This window comes from Canis lupus, chromosome 2 (genome assembly GCF_011100685.1).
Source record: "Canis lupus familiaris isolate Mischka breed German Shepherd chromosome 2, alternate assembly UU_Cfam_GSD_1.0, whole genome shotgun sequence".
NCBI lineage: Eukaryota > Metazoa > Chordata > Mammalia > Carnivora > Canidae > Canis > Canis lupus.
The window spans coordinates 31122368-31144981 of NC_049223.1; the positions used below are offsets into that span (position 1 = coordinate 31122368).

The 22614-nt window shown below is 48.8% G+C and overlaps 1 long non-coding RNA gene across 1 annotated transcript; it reads left to right on the forward strand.

Moving 5' to 3' along the window:
• Positions 1 to 13603: 13603 nt before the first annotated feature.
• On the forward strand, positions 13604 to 21374 carry LOC106560146. The gene is made up of 3 exons (XR_005354972.1): positions 13604 to 13690; positions 16071 to 16533; positions 20859 to 21374. It is a non-coding gene; the product is annotated as an uncharacterized LOC106560146 (long non-coding RNA).
• The last annotated feature ends 1240 nt before the right edge of the window (positions 21375 to 22614 follow it).

The window sequence follows — 22614 nt, forward strand, 5'->3', positions numbered from 1 at the left end:
GCAGAACAGCATCCAAATGTGATCTCCCTCTTTGATGGCATTCACCTCTCCTCTGGGAAAGGTGAGGAATGTCACAGGGCCTGTGCTTGTCCTCCTAGCTGCTGCTGTATCTCCAAGGACATTCCAATGAGCATGCTGGGGAGGCTTTGGGGAGGCCAGGCTCTGGGAATTGTGGTTTTCTGTCTTGAGGTGTGCATGTCCCTGGTGACACAAGCGCCAGCCTCCGCATGCACACCGGACAGGGTCAGCAGGATGCGCCAGGGAGCCCAGGAGCCCTGCATGGCCCCTTTAGAGCCCACCTTTCTACTGATTACTATAAATTAGTCTTCCCCTCATTGGGGGGTAGGGGGGAAGATATGAGAAAGAACAGGTAGGACGGGTAATGCCAGAAGATGGTCTGAGCCTCGTGCAGCCTCTGGGGCCGTGACACTCTGATGCTCTGAGAAATCAGCCACAGATTCCGTCTCACATCGGCAACAAGTACTCAGAATAATCCAGGACTTAAATATATTTCTTTTCACTCTCTGGCAAAATACAAACACCTTGCAGAATGCATTTGGCCGATCAAGACTGTAAGTGATTTTCATCTGCAATATCTTCCTGTTTAATAAAAAAAAAAAAAAAATACAGCACAAATACCATCAATGAAGAACGCTTTTGAGGATCCACCAAGGCCATTTCCTCTTAACTACTCTTTTCCCCAGCATGCAGAGTAGATTGCTGAGCCAGCTGCTTACAGGAAATAATTATTATCTCTCGCCAGCACCTAGGAGGAAAGGGAGATAATTTTTAAGATGTAGAAGACACCCAATTTCAGAAGATTCCACTGATTAATTTTCTCAGTGCTTTCATTCAAGCTGCTTGCTTCATCTGGAAATGGGTTTCTACCTAGGAAACCGGAGTGCAAAGCACAACAGTCACAGAGCACGCTCTCAGGCGACATTTGCAACAGACACTCATTCCCAGAAGCTCCTCGGCCCCTCAGCAATTCAAGGGGAAGATCCCCTCCGTGATGGTGAATGGGAGGTGGCCTGGGCCGCAGAAAGCACATTGGGAACTGTCCTCTCCCCAGATCACGGAGCACAAAAGCAATAACTGTTATTTATGTGGCTATTGCTCACAGCTTGCTCGCTGTGAACAGTTAACTGCACGGAAACAAGCCATCATTTACCAGGGAAGCTTATAAAAATCACTCATCTACAGTAACGTTACTTAAAAATTATCTACGCACCCCGACACACACACATACACCCCAGTCCTAAAGGTAGCGCGGAGGACCTTGCATGGACGGAAATAGCAGTGCGACATAGCATTTGTAACTTAAGATACTCAAGCTTTCCCAGCGGCTGCTCTCATTCCAAGCATCGCATGTCTTGGAAGCTTCTCCGAATCGTGGAGGGACACAAGCCCGGGGAATAAATATTCTGTTCTCCTGTTGCAGGCGGAGCATCCTCCCGAAGGCTCAGTAACCCCACCTGTACATTGGGACTTTATGACACCTGCCCCATTTACCTGATAAAGATCTTTTGGAGATGGGATGAGATAAAGACTTTTAAGTTGTTTCGAGAGCTTATAAATGATACTCAGCTATCGTAGGGCTTGTTGTGCCTTTGCCTCAAACAACGTGGGGGTATCTTGTGCATTTGGCACTCGGTGCAGTCGGGCATTAAAGGACTTTACGTGAAAAGAATTGACCTGGTTGTTTTTACTTCCCATCTGAATAGTTGTTTCTTTATTGGTTAGTGTGACGTAAAAACATACACCTAATTCTCTTTTCTTAGCAACAATAATTATGACTTAGACTTTGTTAGGATAAGAAGCCATAATATACTTCTAGTGATGGGTAAACCTGGTAGCAACTTTGGGACCCCTGGGGGGCTCAGTGGTTGAGCGTCTGCCTTCGGCTCAGGTCATGATCTGAAGGTCCTGGGGTTGGGCCCCACATCGGGCTCTCTGCTTATGGGGGAGCCTGCTTCTCCCTCTGTCTCTGTGCTCTCTCTCTCTCTCAAGTAAATAAATAAAATCTTAAAAAAAAAATAGCAACTTATTCCCATGAGGGCTTTCTGCTGGCTAGACGCCTTCCTAATCATTGCACAGATTAACTCACTCGGTCCCAGCCGACACCCCTGTGAGATGGGTACCGTTCTGCCCATTTTAGAGCTGGGGAAACTGAGGCATGGGAATTTAGTGAGCTTGTCTAGGGTTTGCAGCTAGACAAAGCAGAATACCACCATAGGCAGTCAGATCCCAGAATCTGCTTTTTTTTACCCAGACGCTACCTTGTTTTCTATACCGTCAAGGCAAGTCAGAATAATTGTGTGTCGTTGGGCCTAGAAATGTCCAAACTGCCTCATCATACCCAGAGCGAACACATTCCTTAGGACACTTCTTCAAAGGAAAACCAGATCATTTTATTTTATTTTGGAGGAGGGGAAGAGTTGTTGAAAGGATGAAGTCATCTGTCCACAGCGATCCACTAATAGCCCTGAGATTAAAAGTTCTGGTCTCTGATGCTTCGTTTTGTTGAGTGTTTCAGTGGCCCGTGGGAATGATCGATTATGCACTGTAGCGCAGAGGGTCGGCTGGAGAACGGGGCTCCGGGGCACGGGACGCCAGCGGCTTGTGTCTGCTCAGACTGGACTCCCTCCAGGACGCAGGGGAGACTGACAACACGTTCAAGACAGCTCGAACTTACTTTCATTATTGTTTTTAAGTTGCCGATCAGCAAACTGGAGTACTTTTCCGAGCGGCCTGTTGGGGCCGTGGGCTGCCCCGCAGGTGGAGGACGGCTGCTGAGTGGGGCTCGGATGTGCCCTGTCCACGGGCTCCCCCCACCTGCAGGGGGGCAGGGGGGCAGCACTATTCTCGTCCCCAACCTCGTGCAGGTGCGGCCCCCTGCGGCCGGCTCCGTCCTGTCACCGTGTTTTCAGTTCTGTTTGTTCTAATAATAAACCGCCCTCCAGCAGAGTGACCCTAGATCCCATATAAATATTTACGGCGACGCTCGGCTCCCCCAGAGTGGCCCCTCTTGCCATGTGACACAGCCCTGAGCTGCAAGGCCGGTCCCTGGTGGCCGCGGCCGGGGCTCCTCTGGGCGGGCGCGCATGGGCCTGGCTCACCTCGACGGCCAGGGCGCAGGCCCCGGGCAGCATCTGCACATGAGGTCGGCTCTCTGGGGCTCAGCGTGGGCGCTGCACCGGGGAAGCTGAAGGGAAATGAGCACTTCCGATTTTACCTGGTGTGCATGGCGCTCAATCATGCCTAGAAAACGTAAATCATGGCCACACGCAGGAGGCCGAGCATGTGTGGGCACGTGGTACTTGTCTGCTCAATTTTTCTATGAGCTTAAAGCTGCTCTACAACCTAAAGTCGTTTAAATACGAGGGAGGCTGCGAGCGAAAGGGGCTGCATTTGGGCACACGAGAACTAAGACCACCCGCCGCTCTGCCTCCAGGAAAGCCAAGTTATACCCCAGTTTTATGAGCCTGCTGTTCAGCAGGGAGGGGATCTGGGGCCCCACGGCCCCCAGCTGTGACCTTAGACAGGCCCGGAGGATGTGCCCTGGCCCGAGCCTTGCTGAGCGACATGCCCAAGGTCACTTGCTGCGGTGCCGGGGCTCCAGGCACCCTCAGCCCTTACAAAAAAATCAGAAAAGCAAACACAGAGAATGAAACTGTGAGCTCCTTCCAAGCATTCAACAAATATTTATGGAGAGCCCACGAACGAGCCCTGGGTGCCCTGCGCCGCACCAGGTGGTTGAAGGAAGAAGTGCGGCTCTCGTCTCTGTTTGGAGGTACAAAAAAAAACCCCTGAGCTTCCAGAAATAGGAGAGGGCATTGGAGGAAACTGAGTTTCCCCGAAATCATGTCTGGAGCTGCTCAGATTGCTGGGGAATTCTTAAGAAAGATCCTGAGATGGTAATGAGGCTTTGGATTGGGCCAGAACAGTGGTCCTGCCACCCTCCCTGCTGCCCAGAAATGAGAAAGTCCTCCCGGTCCCGGCAGCTCCCAGGTCCCGACCCAGCTCCCCACCCAGTGCCTAGCCCTCCTTCACTCTGCAGCCCGTTTCCTGTGCTGACCCCACACCCCGCCCACATCCCCGCACCTTCACCCCACTCACCCCACGCCCTATGTATACACCCCCTCACCACCATCCTGCACACTGCACACCCATCTACACACCCAATTTTTTCATATCTTGAAGCCTCAGTTCTCTCACCTAAAAACCACTCAAGAAATAATAGTGAAACCCTCCCTTTGGAAGATTGCCAGTAAGCCCATATGGGGTGGTTATGTAGGTGGATGTGTGCATAACTAAGAGGGGGTGCCAATAGCTCCCCTTCACTGCGTGTGACAGTCCTCCTCCCACCCCAGAGAGGTCTACTTCTCTCCTCTTGAGCCTGGCTCACCCTGTGACCCGGTTTTCCAATGAGCGGCAGTACGAGTGACCCTACGACATGTTGCCCCACACTCAGAAGATACCCAGATGCAAGCCCAGAAGCCATCTGGTCTACCAGAGAGAGTGGATCCATGGACGGCACTGAGGGAGCCAGTGGTGACCCTTATATGGGAAAGAGGGCTTTTTAAACTTTCCATCATGGACCGACTGCCTCCTGAACAGTCTTGTGAATGACCCTGCAAGGCTGGCAGAGGGAGTGGACAACTCGTGCTCAAAGTCCTTAAGTTAGGTGTGTGTGTGCATGTGTGTGTGTGTGTGTGTGTGTGATGTACGTCTATAGACACTTCCCCTGGTGGCTGAGCAGAGGTCAAGTGGGAGCAGGTGTCAGTCACCTCCCATCCCTCCCACCCTCAGGACAATGACTCCACACTCACCGGGAAGGCAGGAGATGCATCTGTTTTGCCTGGTTTCCCCCCATTCTGTTCCCACTCTCTACACTGCACACGGCACCATAGGATGTTTGAATAAATGCAACTCAGTTCTGTGTAAAAAGGACGAAGCCTTAAGATGCATTTAAACGTTCAGCCGGGCCTTTGCTCAACCTAAGATTGAGAGTTATGGTCACACAGCAGACTTGTATAAACAACGCTAGGTATGACTGGCCCGTTAAGATTTTATATGGTGCTCACCACAGGTGTTTCTATCTGGACTAATTGAAAGCTCTTCTGAAGCAAGATCCTGGACCAGCCTCCACCTCCGTGGTATCCAACAGAACTTTCGATCTTCTTTTCTCCATTATGTACACTCTTGCATTTGCTCTCGCAGTATTTGGCAGCTTTTTATATTTCCTCCTCTAAATTCTCATGTGTGTTTGAAGGACTAACTCCTTGAGAACAAGGGGGTGCATCGCAATTCCCCGACACCCATCAGTCATGGTACTTAGCAGAGTCCTTGGCATAAAGAAGGAGCTCAGTAAATGTGTTAAGAGCCAGAGAATTCTTAAGAAATATTTACTGATGATCACAAGTTAGCACAGATGATTTCAAAACAAAGATATGTAAGATCTGCCCTAGGCTCATCAAAGAAAAGTAGTTTTAAGAAGAAAGGGAGCAGATTAGCTAATTTTATTTAAAAAATAGAAGACAGATGTATGCGTGTGCGTGTGTGTGTGTGTGTGTACTTGCCTCTCCAGTGGTATTATTTATGAGCATAAGCATGATCTTAAGCTGGAGTTGGATAGTTTCATATTGTTTTCGGGAAAGGACAGCCACAGCACTGAAATTTCTGGTGTCAAAATGTTCCCCCTTTATTTACGGCAGGCTGAGCCAACAATCCTTATTATTCCCCATAAACAACGGCAACAACACCAAAAAGCGCCCCATAAAAATTAAATTGTGAAATCTAAATTATTTATGTGATTTCATTTGTTGGATGCATTTTGTGCCATTGAGAGCCTAGCTTCTTTCTAATGTCATAAGACTATTAGGAACTGTAATAATCTTCAGGGGATGTAAGATTTATCAACCCTTGCAGAATGGGATGAGAGCCAAGGAAGGAGATTAAGGGATACTGGTGAAATTAATCAACCTCCGCTCTGTGTACCGGCCAAGGGAGTGCAGTAGGTTATTAGTCAAACATTTTACACGGTAGGAACACAATTTGACCACTTCCATATGCTGAATTTAGAATTATGTTAGTCTTTTCCAAAAACAATCCCATAAAAATGTCAATACTCGAGTCGCCTAATGGCTTTATTCACTAAAAAGGGAGTTTACATACAGAAAGTGGAAGAGTGTTGCTAGTCACTAGCTCGCTGGGAGACATTATATTTAATCCTGCCGCGGAAGCCAGGCTGGCGGATCCACACACCGAGAAGACTGATGAGGGGATGTGGATACAGAGATTCTCATACATCACTGTTTTCTTTACCATAAAAGGAACTGGCATATGTTCCCCAGTGAAATCTGAATGGGCTGCAGTCAGTGGCCTCGAAATATGAGCTTTCCCTTCTCACTGGAGGCAATGTTGAAGCTTTCTGGAATAGATAGAGGCCATCATTCCAGTCCTAACACAAAATGAAACATCATTGTGGGAGCAATTTTGAAAATGTATGAACTTCATAAAATGTTCCATTTTCCACATTGTGAGTTTGGCTGCACAATCAGATCATCCGAGATTGGGAAGAGTCCCTTATTAAAGCCCCAGCCTCTTTTTTTTTTCCCATTCGTAGGATGCTAGTGGAGAAGCTGGCATTTGCCATAGAGCCCATTCTGTCAGTCACGAGACAGGAAAGAAACACGTGGCCTTATGTCCCACGTAAAGCATGGCCCTTTCTGTGCCGTGCAAAACCAAAGTGGGAGGTAGCCAACGACTTCAGTGCTATTTCTCAATGAAGAAGCCGTGACACATTTATCACTACAACCCATATCTCCAATTTGCACATAATGAGGCTTAAAAAGACTCTTCATTAGGTCCACATGAAAAGTGACTGCCTCGTCATAGGAGTCAAAAAGAAAATTTGGAATATAAATTTATCGGTTACTACATCTTTCCGAAATAAACCAGCAGCTCCCATTCACTCCAAAAGAGTATAAACGTGAGACACAAACTGACACCATAAACTACTGTGAGCACATTGATGGTAGGTAAGCCTTCCAGCCTTTTCTTCAAGTAACTAAACAAAGCAAATGTGCGTGGCCATCAGGGAAAAACAGATTTTTCTTAAAGACTCTGACTTTAGGGTGACCAAGAACGTTGAGAATCTTACATTTTCTCTCCTAATGGAGTGAAGAGACTCATAACGGTCCCCAACCAAGGACATTGCTCGTAACCAGATCTTGACCAGTCAGGAAAATGGACAATCACATGGTGTTGAAAGAAATAAGGTATGTGATGCACAAGTGAGAAGCCATGACAAGTGCTCCAACTTGGTGAGATACCCAACGGACCCCAAACTCAAGTCAACCCTCCAACAACATGCATGTGGTGTGCTATGTGTATAGGGTGTGTGTGCATGTGTGTGTGTGTATGAGTGTCTCACACACAGTAAAGGTTATATAACCTAATCCAACCCATGTGTAGAAGAAGATAGAAATAAGTGGGTTTTTTTTCTTTTTCATTAATAACAACTAATTTAGAGCAGTATGGGCTCTCAGCAAACTTAAAGGTTATCTACAGAGATTTCCCACATACCCTCTGCCTCCCCAAACCACAGCCTCCCCCATGGTCAACATCCCCACCTGCTGCTGTTTGTTACAAAGGATGAACACACGTCCTCATCACCCAGAGTCTGTTGTTTACCTTAGGGGCAGCCTTTGGTGTCTGTACATTCTGTAGGTTTAGAAAAATATGTAATGACATGTGTCCATCATTATGCTATCACACAGAGTATTTCCAATGCCCTGAAAATCCTGTGTGTTCCTTCTATTCATCCCTACAAACACACACACACACACACACACACACACACACACACACACACACCTGGCAGCCTTTTTACTGTCTCTCTAGTTTAGCCTTTTCCAGAATGACATAAAATTGGGATCATGCTGCTGTAACCTTCTTAAATTATTCACCTAATAATATTGTTACTCACTTAATAATATTATTATTCACTTAATACAATGCATTCAGGTTTCCTCCATGCCTATTCATGACTTGATAGCTCATTTCTTTTTAATGCTAAATAATAGTCTACAGTCTGGATGGACACAGCTAATTGATCCATCCACCTACTGAAAGGCATGTTGGTTGCCTCCAAGCTTTTGGCAACTATGAAGAAAGCTCAATAATGGTTCTGTGCAGATTCTGGTGTGGACTTGCTTATTTTTTTTAACTTCTTATTTTTTTAAAGATTATTCATGACAGACACCGAGAGAGAGGCAGAGACACAGGCAGGGGGAGAAGCAGGCTCCTCACAGGGAGCCCGATGTGGGACTCGATCCCCAGACCCAGGATCATGACCTGAGCCGAAGGCAGACTCTCAACTGCTGAGCCACCCAGGAGTTCCTAACTTTTTATTTTAAAATAGTCATAGATTCACAAAATATTGCAAAGACAGTGCAAAGATATTCCAGGCACCTTTCCGCCAATGGCTGCATGTTACATACATATAGTAAAATGTGAAAAACAGGAAATGACACATGGGTACAACCTGTGTGCCTACTTCTGTGTCGTTCTATTATTTGTGCAGATTTGTGTAACCACTGCTGGCTCAATAAGATATGGAATATTCATCACCACAAAGGTCTCCCTGGTACTACCCTGTTGAGTTGGGTCCTCCACAAAGATACATTGAATTATTTAGCTCTATACCTATGGATGTGGCCTTATTTGGAAATAGAGTCTTTGCAGATGTGATCAAGATGAGATGAGGCCACACTGCATTATAGTAAGCCCTAAATCTGATGACTTGTGCCCTTATCAGAAAAGAAGAGGCACAGACACTTACAGGGAGGAGATCACATGAAGATGGAGACAGAGGCTAGAAGGATGAGTCTGCAAGCCAAGGACCACCAAGGATGGCCAGCGACCACCAGAAGCTGGAGGAGGCAAGGAAGGATCTCAATCCTCCCTTGTAGGCTTCAGAAGGAACATGGCTCTACTAACACCATGATTTCAGACTTCTAGCCTCCAGAACTGTGAAGGAATAAATTTCCATTGTTTTAATTCTCCTGCTTTGTAGTCATTTTTTGCAGAAGCCCTGGAAAACGAATGCCTATCTCTTCTTATATCTACCTCCCCTGCTACCCACCCCACTATCTGTAACCCTTGCCAACCACTAATCTGTTTTCCTTTTCTCTAATTATGTTGTTTGATGATGTTAAACAAATAGAATTATACAGTAAGTGACATTTTAGGATCCGTGTTTTTTTACTCAGCATAATGCCCTTGAGATCAATTCAAGGTGCTGTATCCACAGTTCATTACTGTGTCTAGTTGAGTAATATTCCCTGGTATGGATGCTCCATGGTCTGTTTAACCATCAATCTATGGAGAGACATCCTGGTTGTTTCCAGTTTTTAGCAATTACAAACCAAGCTACTTTAAACAATTACCTACCCTCATTACTACTAGCATAACTTTTCATTTTTCTGGAGTAAATCTCCAGGACATCAAATACTGGATTATATTGTAAGTGCATATTTATTTTCTTGAGTATCTGCCATAGTGTTTTCCAGAGTTGACCACACCATTGTATATTTCCACCAGCAATGTAGAGAGACTCAGCTTCTCCATGTCCCTGCCAGCATTTGGTGTTGACACTATTTTTTATTGTAGCTGATCTAACAGGTGTGTAATAATAATTCATATGACTTTTTAAAAAAGATTTTATTTATTTCTTCATGAGAGATACACAGAAAGAGATAAGCAGAGACAGTGGCAGAGAGAGAAGCAGGCTCCATGCAGGGATCCCTATGCGGGACTCGATCCCGGGACTCCAGGATCCCGTCCTGGACTGAAGACAAGTGCTAAACCACTGAGACACCCAGAGATCCCCCTCATGGATTTTAAGCTTAAATTTCCCTAAAAGCTACTGATGCCAAACATGTTTCCATGTGCTTTTCTTCTATCAAAAATCCTTCTCCGTGAAACATCTCCTCATGTCTTTTGCACATTTTCTAATTAATTTTTGTTTTAGTGTTAAGTGTTCTTTATATATTCTACATACTAGTCCTCCATCAGATCTGTGGCTTACAAATATTTCCTCCTGTCTGTAACTTCTCTGCACAGAGTCTTTCTGTTAATAGGATCTTTTTTTTTTAATTTTTATTTATTTATGATAGTCACAGAGAGAGAGAGAGAGAGAGAGGCAGAGACACAGGCAGAGGGAGAAGCAGGCTCCATGCACCAGGAGCCCGACGTGGGATTCGATCCCGGGTCTCCAGGATCGCGCCCTGGGCCAAAGGCAGGCGCCAAACCGCTATGCCACCCAGGGATCCCTGTTAATAGGATCTTAAAACTCTTAACAGAGTCCTTTACAGAGCAAAAGCTTTTAATTTGAAGAAGTACAATTTATATATATTTTTTCTTTTCTGGATTGCATCGCTGATGTCCTATTGAAGAACTCTTCACCGAATCCTAGATTCTGAAGATTTATTCCTATGTTATTTCTATGAATTTTATATTTTTATGTTTTACATGTAAATCTATGATCCATTTTTAATCTATTTTTGTACAAGGTGTGAAATTGAGATTGTTTTCTTTTAACCTATATCTAATTTCTCCATTATTTGTTTATTTATATCCTTTTTATTCTAAAATAAAATAAATCAGTATTCCCCATTTTTGAGAGATTCATAGTAACTCCTATAACAATAAATGTAAGAACTAGTGAAAATTAAGTGTCTAAGAAATAAATACCTGTGTCCAGCTTTTCATTATTTTTAAGTATTACTTTAACGATTCTGACCAATACAGCTTTGATAACAAGGTTTGCATCACCCCAGGGGTTAATCTGATGGCACCTTAGCAGCTAGTTGCTTGGTGCAGGTGCATATAAATCCAGAATCATGAGGTTTTTGTATCAGGAAACTACTTCTAAAACAAAGCAAGATGTAAGAAGAGATTATTAAAAAGTATAGGAAGCTAATATGTCATCCGGGAAGTAGTTAAGAATAATCAGAAAAGCGAGGATGGAAGGTCTGTGTGGGAACAGTGGCTCTCTTCCTCAGGGAGCGTGGCAGAGACACATTGCCAGCCAGCATTGCCGCCTCGGAAAGCTGAACCATTTATCTCCCCTGGAACCCAAACATCGTCTCAATATCTATCAGAGCCTCCTTTTAGAATCGCCCTCAGTCATGTAAGAAACTACCAGTAATCATTTCTTTAAAGTCATGCACACACAACACAAATACACACAGTTATCAAAATATCAACACACTAGTTGGAGATTATTTACCATAGCTGACTGAATCTGAATTTTGGCTATTTTCAAAGTCTTAGCTCCACATTCATAGGATACACTTCTAGGGTTAAACATTTTTCAAAGGTTGAGCTTTGCTTAAAAGAAAGAGAGAAAAAGGAAAGGAAAGGAAGGAAGGAAGGAAGGAAGGAAGGAAGGAAGGAAGGAAGGAAGGAAGGATGAACTATGCACCCTTCCAAAGGAATTCTCTGGAAAGCAACAATTTTTTAGTGTATAAATTTGTGTTCTTTTAAAATCCATAAACATTGCTTTATTTTTTTTAATTGTAATGTTTAATTAAATATACTTGGGAAAATATACCTGACTAATTTTTCCTTTTTAAAAAAGTCTTTCTTTCCAGGTTTCAGTTGAGCGAGAGATACCCCCCCCCCCATATTATTTTTGGAGCTTTGTGTGTTTTCCTTGGCCAGGAGAAGAACATTGTGGTACTCTGAAAATACACGGGCCAGACTTATATAGAAAAAGAACGGGTAACACACACATTTATTTTGGCCCTTTCTTGAACTCCCACTGTAAAATATGGAAAAAGATGTTTTGAAAGATATAAACTCACAATAATTTTTTTTTTTTTAGGAGAGTGTAGGAAAGAAAAGCAGCTACGTTTTGGAAGCTAGGCAGAGGGAGTTCCATTTCCAGAAATAAGGCACACCGGGTTATTCAGATCATCTTCCCCTTTGAACATAATAAAAGGATGATTGAACTCTAAAGAAGCTCATTTTAAAGTTCCTGGCCAGCTGACAGGATAATAAGTAATTGTCAGGATGGACAACACGTCAGGAACCCAGAGGGGCTTAGCCATGCACAGAACAGCTTTTGTCCTGTGGGCACCAGCCAAAGCAAGCAGAAATAAACTGAAATTTCATGGCTCTCAAGGTTTGGAGACACGCAAAAGTGGGGGCTTCTCCAGGAAGTCGTGCCCCTCTAAGGCTAGGGTCAGAAAGCCCACCGTCTCCATGCAATGTCTAGCAAATTGGATGGAAAGCCCACCCTGAAACCCAGAATCAACTCATGCGCTTGGAACCAAACCCGATGAAGCAGTAGGTACAAAACAAGATAAAACCGAAAGCCAGAGCATGCTTCTTGTCCAGTGTTGAAATCTGGCCCCTCCAGGTCAGGAACAGGATGGAGTGAGTGCTCCCAACAGGTGTCCTCAGCATCAGATAAGGCGCCAACGGCAGAGTCAGGAGCACAGACGGGTGCACGGACTGGGAGGGAAGGAGCAGACGGTGTGCCTTTCAGAGCACAGAATGGTGCACGGGGCAAATGAACATGCTAGAGCTAAGGAGAAGGTCGGGGGGGCGGGGTGTCGACAAAAGCAGAAAGCAGAGCGGGCCGGGGAGCATGAGCAGACATGCAGGGGCCTCGGTGAGGGTGCTTGTTTGGGGTTCCCAGCTTGAAGGAAGGAGAGTGGATTGGGGGGAAGTGATAGCGCTGTGTGACTTACATCTTTATTAACCAAACTCCCTTTCTTTGCTCCAGGAAGGCAGAGGAAGGGGGAGGGAGTGGGGGGGATGTCAGAGGAGGGGGCTGGGGCCCTGGTCGAGGGCCCTGACGGGATGTTGGGCCTCAGGGGCAGGGAAATCAAGAGCGGTTGTTAAGCAGGTGTCTTGAACAAGAGGTAGATAATAGTACTGTTCAGAAACAAGCATTGGGATGAAGACGTGGTGACAGAGGCGAGGCACGAAGGCTGTTGTATTTGAAACGCTCGTGCAAATCAGGAGGGCTGTGGGCTACGCAGATGGGTGCCTGGGTCTCTAACCCAGGGACGTGCCTCTGGGATCTTCCAGCACGCAGCTGGGCATAAAGTCCTGGCTGGAGGCTGAGCTCTGTCTGGGAGACGGGGTGGAAGAGCGGCCAGGGAGGAAGAAGGGAGCAACTGGAGAAAGGACAGGGACCCAGCTGAGAAGGAGCAGCCGGGGGGGCAGGGGAAAGCCACAGCGAACCTTCCAGAAGGCATGGCCACCTGGTTTCTGTGCTGTTGTCAGGGCGGACCGGGGTGGGGGCAGGTGACGCCCCAGGGCTAGCAACAGGGAGCCCCAGGACCTTGACTTGGTCTCTGGGAAGCTCTGGGAAGGGCCACCTGCTGACAGTGATCGGGGTGGGGGCAGGGGGATGGGAGAGGGAACCAGAGACGTTGAGTCATAGGCATCCTTGGTTTTGTGGAAGGACAGTGGAGAAAAGATGCAGTGTTGCAGGGAGATGAGGGTCCGGGGAGGCCCTGCCATGAGGTTGGAGGGGTCATGACGTGTCACAATGAGCCACCAGAGGATGCAGAGAAGGGGCTGGGGCTTCGGGGAAGCAGGAAGGACCCAGAGCCCGGGTCGGGTGCTCCTCAGAGAGACGCGGAGGAAAGGGGTGAGCATGCAGGTGAGCCAGCGGGAGAGGCCAGGTGTGCGGCTGCGGAGGCACGACCCCGCTGGCCCCCTGCTCGGCCGCTCTGGCCTCTGGCTCCGCTGCTGCCCCCGACAGGGCTGTCCGCCTCCCCCAGGGTGGTCCCCATCCCCTCTGCTCGTCTGCTTCTCAGCGGCGGGCAGAGGGCAACTCTCCCTCCCGCCAGCTTTTGGATTTATTCGAGCCCTCAGCAGAGAGGACGATGCCCTCACATTGGGGCGCACAATCCCCGTTCCACATTCCAATGGTTCCCACAACCTGCGTGGAAACACCCCCCTGACACTCCCAGAACAATGCCCAACCAGCTGCCCAGGCATCCCGCGACCCCGTCAGGGTGACACAGAAAGTTAACCAGCACGATGTGCCGCCAAGCCACCTGAGCGGGATCTGGCTGCCGAAGCATACCTGTAAGGGACCCTACTACCTCCCAGCCTGGCTAGACCGCCTGCCCTCCCGGGTCACCAGCAGGCAGGTGGCCAAGGGTGGGAATTCTCAGCCTCTATGATCACATGAGTTAGTTTCTCATAATAAATCCTCCTTCATAGATGTAGCCCTAGTACATGTGTGTATATCTACTGAATGACACAGGTGTAACCTCCATGGATACATAGCTTCCTGCCCCGTTTCTCTGCAGACCCCTGACTCGTATGCCCCTTGGGTAGCTCTCTCTGCCTGTTGCCCTGGAAGAAAAAAAAGTGAGGGTGACCTGCCAGCAGCTTCCCAGACTGGCCCACTGTGGGCTCATAGTATGGCCGTGGGTAGCTTCTCTTTGGATTTTGGTTTCTTCATCTGAATTAGGATTAACAATGTTAGCTGGTTGGCCTACAACCAAACAAAATAAGAGCAATAGAAAAAGAATCAGCACCAGGGCATCTGGTGGCTTGGTTGGTTGAGCATCTGCCTCTTGACCTCAACTCAGGTCTCCATCTCGGGGTCATGGGTTCAAACCCTGCATTGGGCTCTGTACCTGGTGTGGAGCCTACAAGAAGAAGGAAGAGGAGGAGGAGGAGGAAAAGGAGGAGAAGAAGGAGAAGGAGAAGGAAGAGGAGGAGGAGGAGGAGGAGGAGGAGGAGAAGGTGAAGCGATGCCACAGAGCTTGCACCACACAGGGCCCTGCCTCAACAGTTCACTCACTCTGTGCAACTGGGTCCTTTTCATTCCTAGGAAACCAAAGTCCCGGCCCTAAAGCCAAACGAAGGCTTAATGCAGAAGCATCCTCCCACCTTTATTGCATAAAAAGCTGATTTCAAAGAGAACTGAGCAGATACATTCTTCAAAACAAGAGCACGAAAAGTGCAAAATGAGCGCACCCCTTCATGTACTTATCCATGAGGGGATTACATCTTCTTTATTTAAAAACGCGGTCCCCAGGGTCCGCAAGCAGAGGGCGATAACCCGGGTGTGCACGGGGAGTACCCACAGGTGAGTGTGCAGGGAACTCCCGGTGGCAACCCCAGGCGGGCAAGACAAACGAGACCCAGATCAGCCTAGTGCCAAAGAGCCTTCCTTGCACAGTGATCGCCCCCCAAGGCCAACTCACAGAAAAAGACTTTATAGGAGCTTTATATCAAAGAAAAGCTTTTATCAGCTTTCTATAGCTTCGATTTAACTTGCAATAATGATTGTATTCTTCTCCGACACCACGGTTTTTTAAGCAGGTGTGCAAGAGAGGGAGAAGAGAGGATGGATGGTTTTTATGTGGGTGTAAGAGAGGGGGCTGAAGGAATCGTCCTATTTTATGATGATTTTTAAAGATTATATCATTTATGTGAGTTGTGTTTCCTGTGCCTGCTTTTTAAGGATGATTCTTTTTTTTTTAAGATTTTATTTATTTATTCGTTAGAGACACACAGAGGGAGAGAGGCAGAGACACAGGCAGAAGGAGAAGCAGGCTCCATGCAGGGAGCCCAATGTGGGACTCGATCCCAGGACCCCGGGGTCACGCCCTGGGCTGAAGGTAGACACTTAACCACTGAGCCACCCGGGCATCCCAATGATGATTCTTTTAAACTGGGAATTCATACAAGCAAAGCTTATGCTTGTGACTACTCCTCAGATTTCACACATGCGTGAAGCCAGGAGTGTCCATTAATAATTCAGAAGACCCGGCTTTCATCCCCTCTTGTCCCATGGTCTGATACTTGGGATGCTAATGTGAGGAGACTAGGAACCATGCAGGTGGCATCCCACGGCTCCAACAAGCCTCGCCCGACAATCCCAACAACCACTCAGGGAGACAGCAGTGTCGGTCCCGTAGGATAACCCTCTGTCTGACTCTGGCCTCCTACCAGGTGTTCACTTTTACACAAAATGGGCCTTTCCAGAGCGTACGTTTCTTTCTCCCTCTCTTCTGCAGCCTGTCTCCAGATGCTCGTAAACAGCCGTGCCTACAGGGTGGCCACAGAGACCTTCTCGAAAACGTTGCCAATGGCGCAGTGATTGGCCTCTATCTGCAAGGACCTCGATGTCCTATTTGGGAAAATTGTTTAGTCATGAGTGCAATCTGTGTGAGATGCAACAGCAAGCGAGGGTTGCGAGAAATGATCTGACTTGCATTACAACTCCTAGGCCGGGAAGGCTCTGTTGGGTGACCGCTCCCTGTATTTTTCCATCAGCGGCAAAGTCGTTAGTGGCATAAAGTGTCACTAACACGTGAAAGGATGACCAGAGGAGAGAGACTCATTCCACTTGACCAACCCAAACACCTGTGGATCGGGTTAGGTGCTTCTTATCCCTTGGTTCTGCAAGTAGGTTCTAGAATCTCTCAAAGCAGAATCGGGAGCATCGCAGGGCTCCAGAAAAATCTGCTGGCCCTACAGGTGAGTGTGCGGTTGAGTCACCCAATCTTCCACCCTTATTCAGCATGACCCACGAGGGCTTGGAGTATGGAAATCCATCCAGACGGGGATTGGACTCGGGGCACCCGCAGAGTCACACGGGTCAGCCAAGCCTCTGCTTCATCAAGGTGATTAGTCACGTTTCTGTCCCCGCTAGCCTGCTGCCTCCCAGCGCGGGAAGACCGCCCCTGTTCTTCCTTTCCTACCTTGTGCCGAACAACTAGAAGTGAGGGAGGGTAGGTGGGCGTCTGAAGCAACCGCAGGAGCCGCAGGACCACGGAGAGCCGGTGCCTACCCCCCAGCCAGCGGGGATGTCTCTGCGCCTGTCATCACAGAGCCTGGCTAGTTAAGAAGAAATGTGGATTTTGCTTTAGCCTAATGAAGCTTTGCCGTTTTTAAAGGACATCACACTGTGATCGCCACGGTCGCGTTAAAAGATAATGCTAGCCGGTGTTGTGCGCGTTATTTTTAGCACGAAGCCTAACGTACAATCTCAAGTTAGGCAGCAGGATCCTTGGGCCTCCCCAGGGTCTCATTAAAATGAGATGTTTCCCTCTAGAGGTTCACTCGGTAAGCAATGTTTAAACTTTGTAATCAGGCTGCCCTGAGTTGCCATTCGAGAAACAGTTTTGAAAACAAATCCTCCGTCAGACTGTGGCTGGTGCCCTGACAGTCGAATCCCAGTGACTTCAAATGTAGGGAGAAAATGATCTTTGAATGAAAGGTGTCGAGAGCTTTCAGTGCTCTAATTAAGATCTAAGAAGGTACGTATCCAGCTAGAAAGTCACCACCGCATTAAATTATACTCTCCTGAGTAAGCCAACATCAGCTTAACGGCATTTTCCGGGTAACGAGGTTGTGAACGCTAATCCTGATTTTGAATGCGGGTTGGGTATTAACTGCTTCGACTAGAAAAGGCTGGGATTCTGAGAATAAGACCACTTTTAAAATTAGTCAAGATTGTCTTTATAGCTGGCAGACAGCCACACCTGTGATAAAACAGGGCTCGTCGTCTACTCAGCTTTCCGTTGCTGAGCACATGCCCAGTCTCCTCAGGAGGAAGTCCCTAAAAAGTGGAATAAAATAAAGATCGTCGCAAGATGGATGTAATATTCCATCTCCTGTGGTTGAGATGAAACATTTCATCTAACGGAGGTGGTGTGAGGCTGCTGGGTGCCCACCTGGGGTGTATTTCCATTCTGGGGTGGGCTGGGAGTCACCGCGTCGCTCCTCAGCGGGGTCCCAGCCCGGGAGGCTGGCCTTCACCCCATAAGCATGAGGGTGTCTGTGTTCATAGACAACAGCTCCGCTGAGACGGAGCCACCAAGACTGGTTCTCAGGCATTTCTGGACATGCTAATGCTCTGCCAGCAGGTGGTCTGCTTTGCTAGTGCACCGTAGTCCTTCCTTCTGAGGGTGACATTTATCTCAAACCTCTGACTTTCCAGGCTGGCTCAGACTCCTAAACCCGTCTTGGAGACCAGTAGGGCCAATGGGTCAGGTTATCAATAGAGAGACCCCAATCAGTGAGTCTGGGAAATTCTTCATGAGCTGAGTTTGGGCTGCACCTTGACCCACGTCTGTCAGTCCAGCTTTGCGATTTGATGAGCGACCTGATGCCACGGGGCCGATACCTAGAGCCAGAGTCGTTAGTGAGCTCTCCACATGATCGTGACACCAGACTGTTGTCGCGAGAATAAAGTCAGAAGTGCGGTCTTCTTGGGAATAAATGATTTCCTAGTGAAAGCGATGTGCTCAAGGATCCACAAACTGAAATGAGTCCTGCTCCCAATATAAACAACAAACAACCCCAGGAAGGCATGCAGGGAGCACTCCTTGAATCAAACAGACCGGAGACGATCTGGACTCCACTGAGTGGCCTGGCTAGGTTCAACTGATGACAGACCACCCCTGGGCATAGGATCATGTCACCTCCAGGGTCATTTTCCATGAGGCCTCAGCTTTAGTAAGGAAATAAAATGTATATGTAGACTCTGATATCAAAATATATACACTTATCTTAAGTGCTTTGGAGCATCAGACCACGTTAATTTATTCAACAACAACAAAAAATATGTTCGCTGCCTACGATGCAGCAGGCCCTGGAAAGCCAGATGCAAGATAGGAATTTTGACAGATTCCAAATCAAACACCTCTCAAGGCCCAAGAGCTCTGAAGCATTAGGTAAGCGTGGACTGAATTGACGTGCTCGTTACGTATCTCCATTTCTGTGAACTATACCATCCACTCTCACTCGTTGGACAAGGGTGGTCACGGCCCCACCATAAGTGCAGTTTGGGTCAGTTTGAAAGCCTCATTCTCTGGTCAGGACCAGGCCAAATCTAATCCAGCAGAGCAGGGAGGAAAAGCAGACACACATCCACCTGTAACGCAGGAAAATCTAATCGCCCTGAGGAATAACACACGGCTCAGTGATTTAGACCAGGCATATTTCCCCGCCTTCCCAGATTTAGTTTGAAGTAAAATCCAATCACCACCAGAACACAAAGTCTAGGCCCTCTTTTTAGGCAAGACACAGAAAATCTTCCATTCATACCTTCGCAAGGTCAGACACGCAGGTACAAAGTGTCGTTGGAATAGAAGACTTTGCCGTAACAGCAAGAGAAACATCTCGTGGATGGAATTTGTGCACATCATGCAAGCCAAGAAGATCGCCCTCGGGATTCTTAGGGTTTCATTAATGCCAGTCCTTATTCCATGCCCACCGCCACCACGTCGTGTGTGAATGCAGACTGGCTTTACTTATTATACAGTATGGTTAGCACTGCAATATTCACAGAATAGTCTTCCTGGTTGTTAAGTTTTGTATTATTCATATGTTACCAACCTCCTTCTGTGACCCCCAGACCTGCCAGCTGGGGGTTAGCTGTGTGTTTCAGGTACTAGCGATGCCATAGGACGGTCTGCTCCTGCTGCTCTAACAGGACACCACAGACAGAGAGCTTAACCAGGCTCTGGGGGCTGTAGGTCCAAGATCGGGGGGGCGGGGTATGTCCAGACAGGGGTAGGTCCAAGATCCAGACAGGGGGCAGGTCTAAGATCTGGGGCAGGGAGGGGGAGGGGATGTCCAAGATCCAGGCAGGGCAGGTCCAAGATCCAGGTGGGGGTAGGTCCCGAGATCCAGGCAGGACAGGTCCAAGATTCAGGTGGGGGAGAGGTCCAAGATCCAGGTGGGGGGGGAGCGGGTCTAAGATCTAGGGGGGAGGTCCAAGAACCAGGTGGAGGTAGGTCCCAAGATCCAGGCAGGACAGATCCAAGATCCAGGTGGGGGCAGGTCCAAGATCCAGGTGGGGGCAGGTCCAAGATCGGGGGGCAGAGGTCTAAGATCCAGGCAGGGGCAGGTCTGATGTCGGGTGAGACACCCCACTTCTTGGTTCACAGATGACATCCTCTCTCTGTGTCCTCATGTAAATAAAGGGACAACGGGCTCTCTGGGGTCTCCTTTACAAGGACACCAATCCCATCCTGGGGGCTCTACCCTCACAATCTCATCCCCTCCCAAAGACCCCACCTCTCAACACCATCATCCGGGGGTTAGGTGTCAGCATATGCACTGGGGGGGCCACAAGCCATCCGTCCACAGTGGCAGTTTGTCATGTGCTCCTCGCTGCACATCTGATGGCACGTCTGATGGCCCTCGAGCCCCTCATTCAACATCAGTCCAGGGAAAAGCACACGTTTGCCACAGATGTTCTTGGCCAGTGGGTCCTTTAAAGTGGAAAATTGCTTTGCTCCTTTAAGTGACACACAGGACCTCCAGCTGCAGTGCGCTATCTGCCACCAGTGGGGTCGGGCTTGGGGGGCAGGAGGTGAGGGCCCCCACATCCCACTCCCCAGGACGGTGGTCAGTTTGTGTGAGGGGAGGGGGCTCAAACAGAAGGGGCCACATGGGAAGTTCCTCAGGACCTTGAACAAAGTCCTGTCTCACGTGACGTCTTTACAAGCTGGGGTGCTTGTCAGTCACGCGGCGGCCCTGCGCCGAAGCTCACCAGGAATGCTGACCCAGACACCAGCAACGCTGGGGTGCTCAGAGAGGTGAGAATGGAAGCAGGGAGCAGGTGTGGGCGCACTGCGGGGAGGTGCCATCCGAACTGCTGGCCACATGCCTCCTCTGCTGAGGCCCGGCTCGTCCTCATCTTGGGGGTGCCACTAACACAGGGAGGGAGAAAGTCCCCTCCCCATGAGGGAAACACACGCTTTTGTTCAAAGCTGGTTTTTCAGGATGACTCACGGAGGGCTATTTTCACGGGTGCTTAGCCTGTGTGTCTGCATGTTCATCTCCTCCAGCGACCACAGAAAATCCGTGACCTTCAGCGCAAGGGGCCTCCCAGCCCGTCTCCACCTCTTCTCCTTGGAACGCTCTCCAACACCCCCCGCGCAAGTCTATGAAGACCAAGGAGATCGCACGCCTACAAGATGCAGACGCTTCTTGCTCTGGTCCCTGCTCTAGAAGAGAAGCCACAGACGTGAGTCACACACCCAGAGCCCTGTGTGTCTGCAGGGACCAGCTGGGCCATCTGGTCTACCGGCCCCACAGCGCTGCGGTCACCCCCACCGCCGCTGTGCCAGCCCGCCCCGGCCAGCGCCACGGGCCCCTGGTGGGTTGATGAGCCCACCTGCTTGTCTCCAGTGGCCACTGAGCCACCACCTCCAGCTGTGAGCCCCACGAGGACAGAGCCTCACTTACCCACTGTACCTTCCAAGACTACAACATCTTTGGGCGTGTGGTAGGAATTCAATAACTACTTTGGGATGAGCACATGCATATTTACAGTGATTACACTGGGGCAGGGGGACAAAGAAACTGAGAAAATGAAATTTGCTTTTCACTGAATTCTCTGAAGTGTGATTTTTTTTCCAAATCTATAGCAAACAATGTGTTACGGAGAATGACAAATCCTGGAAGTAAATAACCCTTCATCCAAAAGGTGATCCTGTGCTGAAAGGGCCTGTTGGGTCCTCTCAGGCCAACGGAGGAAAGGCGGGGCAGCCCGAGGAGCTTCAGCTGTGCCCCAGCCCCTTGCTCCCTTCACGGTCCCGAAACCAATCCTAAAACATTCCCTCCCCCCAGTGCAAGAAGGGAGGTGCTTGTAGCAGGAGGGTCCGGTGTCTGTGCTTGCAGCTATATCCCTGCAGGTACCTCACCTTGGGTGTGGTGACCCTGGCCACTGAAGCTTTCAGCACGTTGCTAGATATGTGGCCACAAATGGGTGACACCTGAGGGTGCAGTTGCCAGCCCCGTGGCACGCCTGAGCGGAGGCTGGCAGGTGAAGGGGCCCTCCTTCATGTGGTGAGGACCTGCTGCCAATATAGGTGAGGCCCGAAAGGACCATGCTGTGTCATTAACGTGGGTCAGCCCTCATGTGTGCTCCGTCGAGGCGACTGGCTTTGGCTGCTTGGACAGAACTAGGTTTGATGGGTTGATTCCATTGGGAAAAGCTGTTTCTAGGGGAAGAGTGGAAACATCAAACAAAGAAAAGGTTCTGAGAAAGGTCAGCCCTCCATGTCCTGCTATTGTTCTTGACGCCCCCCAAAAACAACACTTGGTGAAGGGGCCCCCGGGGGCCCAGAGTGTGTGCTCCTAACGGTGCGGGCGGCCAGAGGAAGCAGCGAGCGAGCAGGTCAGAAGCGGGGGCGCCGCCGCCCCCGTGAGTCATCTCTGGGCTCCGTGCAGCGGCCACAACTTCAAAATAGGAAGAGGGGGGTAAGACAGAGAGAGAGAGGGAAGGAGGGAGGGGGAGAGAGAGGGAGAGAGAGAGAGTGGACATGTGGCGGGGGAAACAAGAGCCACACTGTTCCTCCAAAGGCAACAAAATAAATCACCACTGGGACCTAACAGTCTCCATGTTTTTTAGGAATCGATCTAGAAAACAAACAAGTAGGAAAAAAAAAGAAAAACTTGGGTGCGTCCAGGGCTGGGATTCGGGGGCCTCACAACCGTAGCAGCAGGGAGGCCGCGGTGCATCGGGCCTGGGGTTCCGCTCGCTGGCAGCTGGGGGCGCCCCAACAGTCACGTCTCCGGGCAGAGGCTGCAGGGACCCCC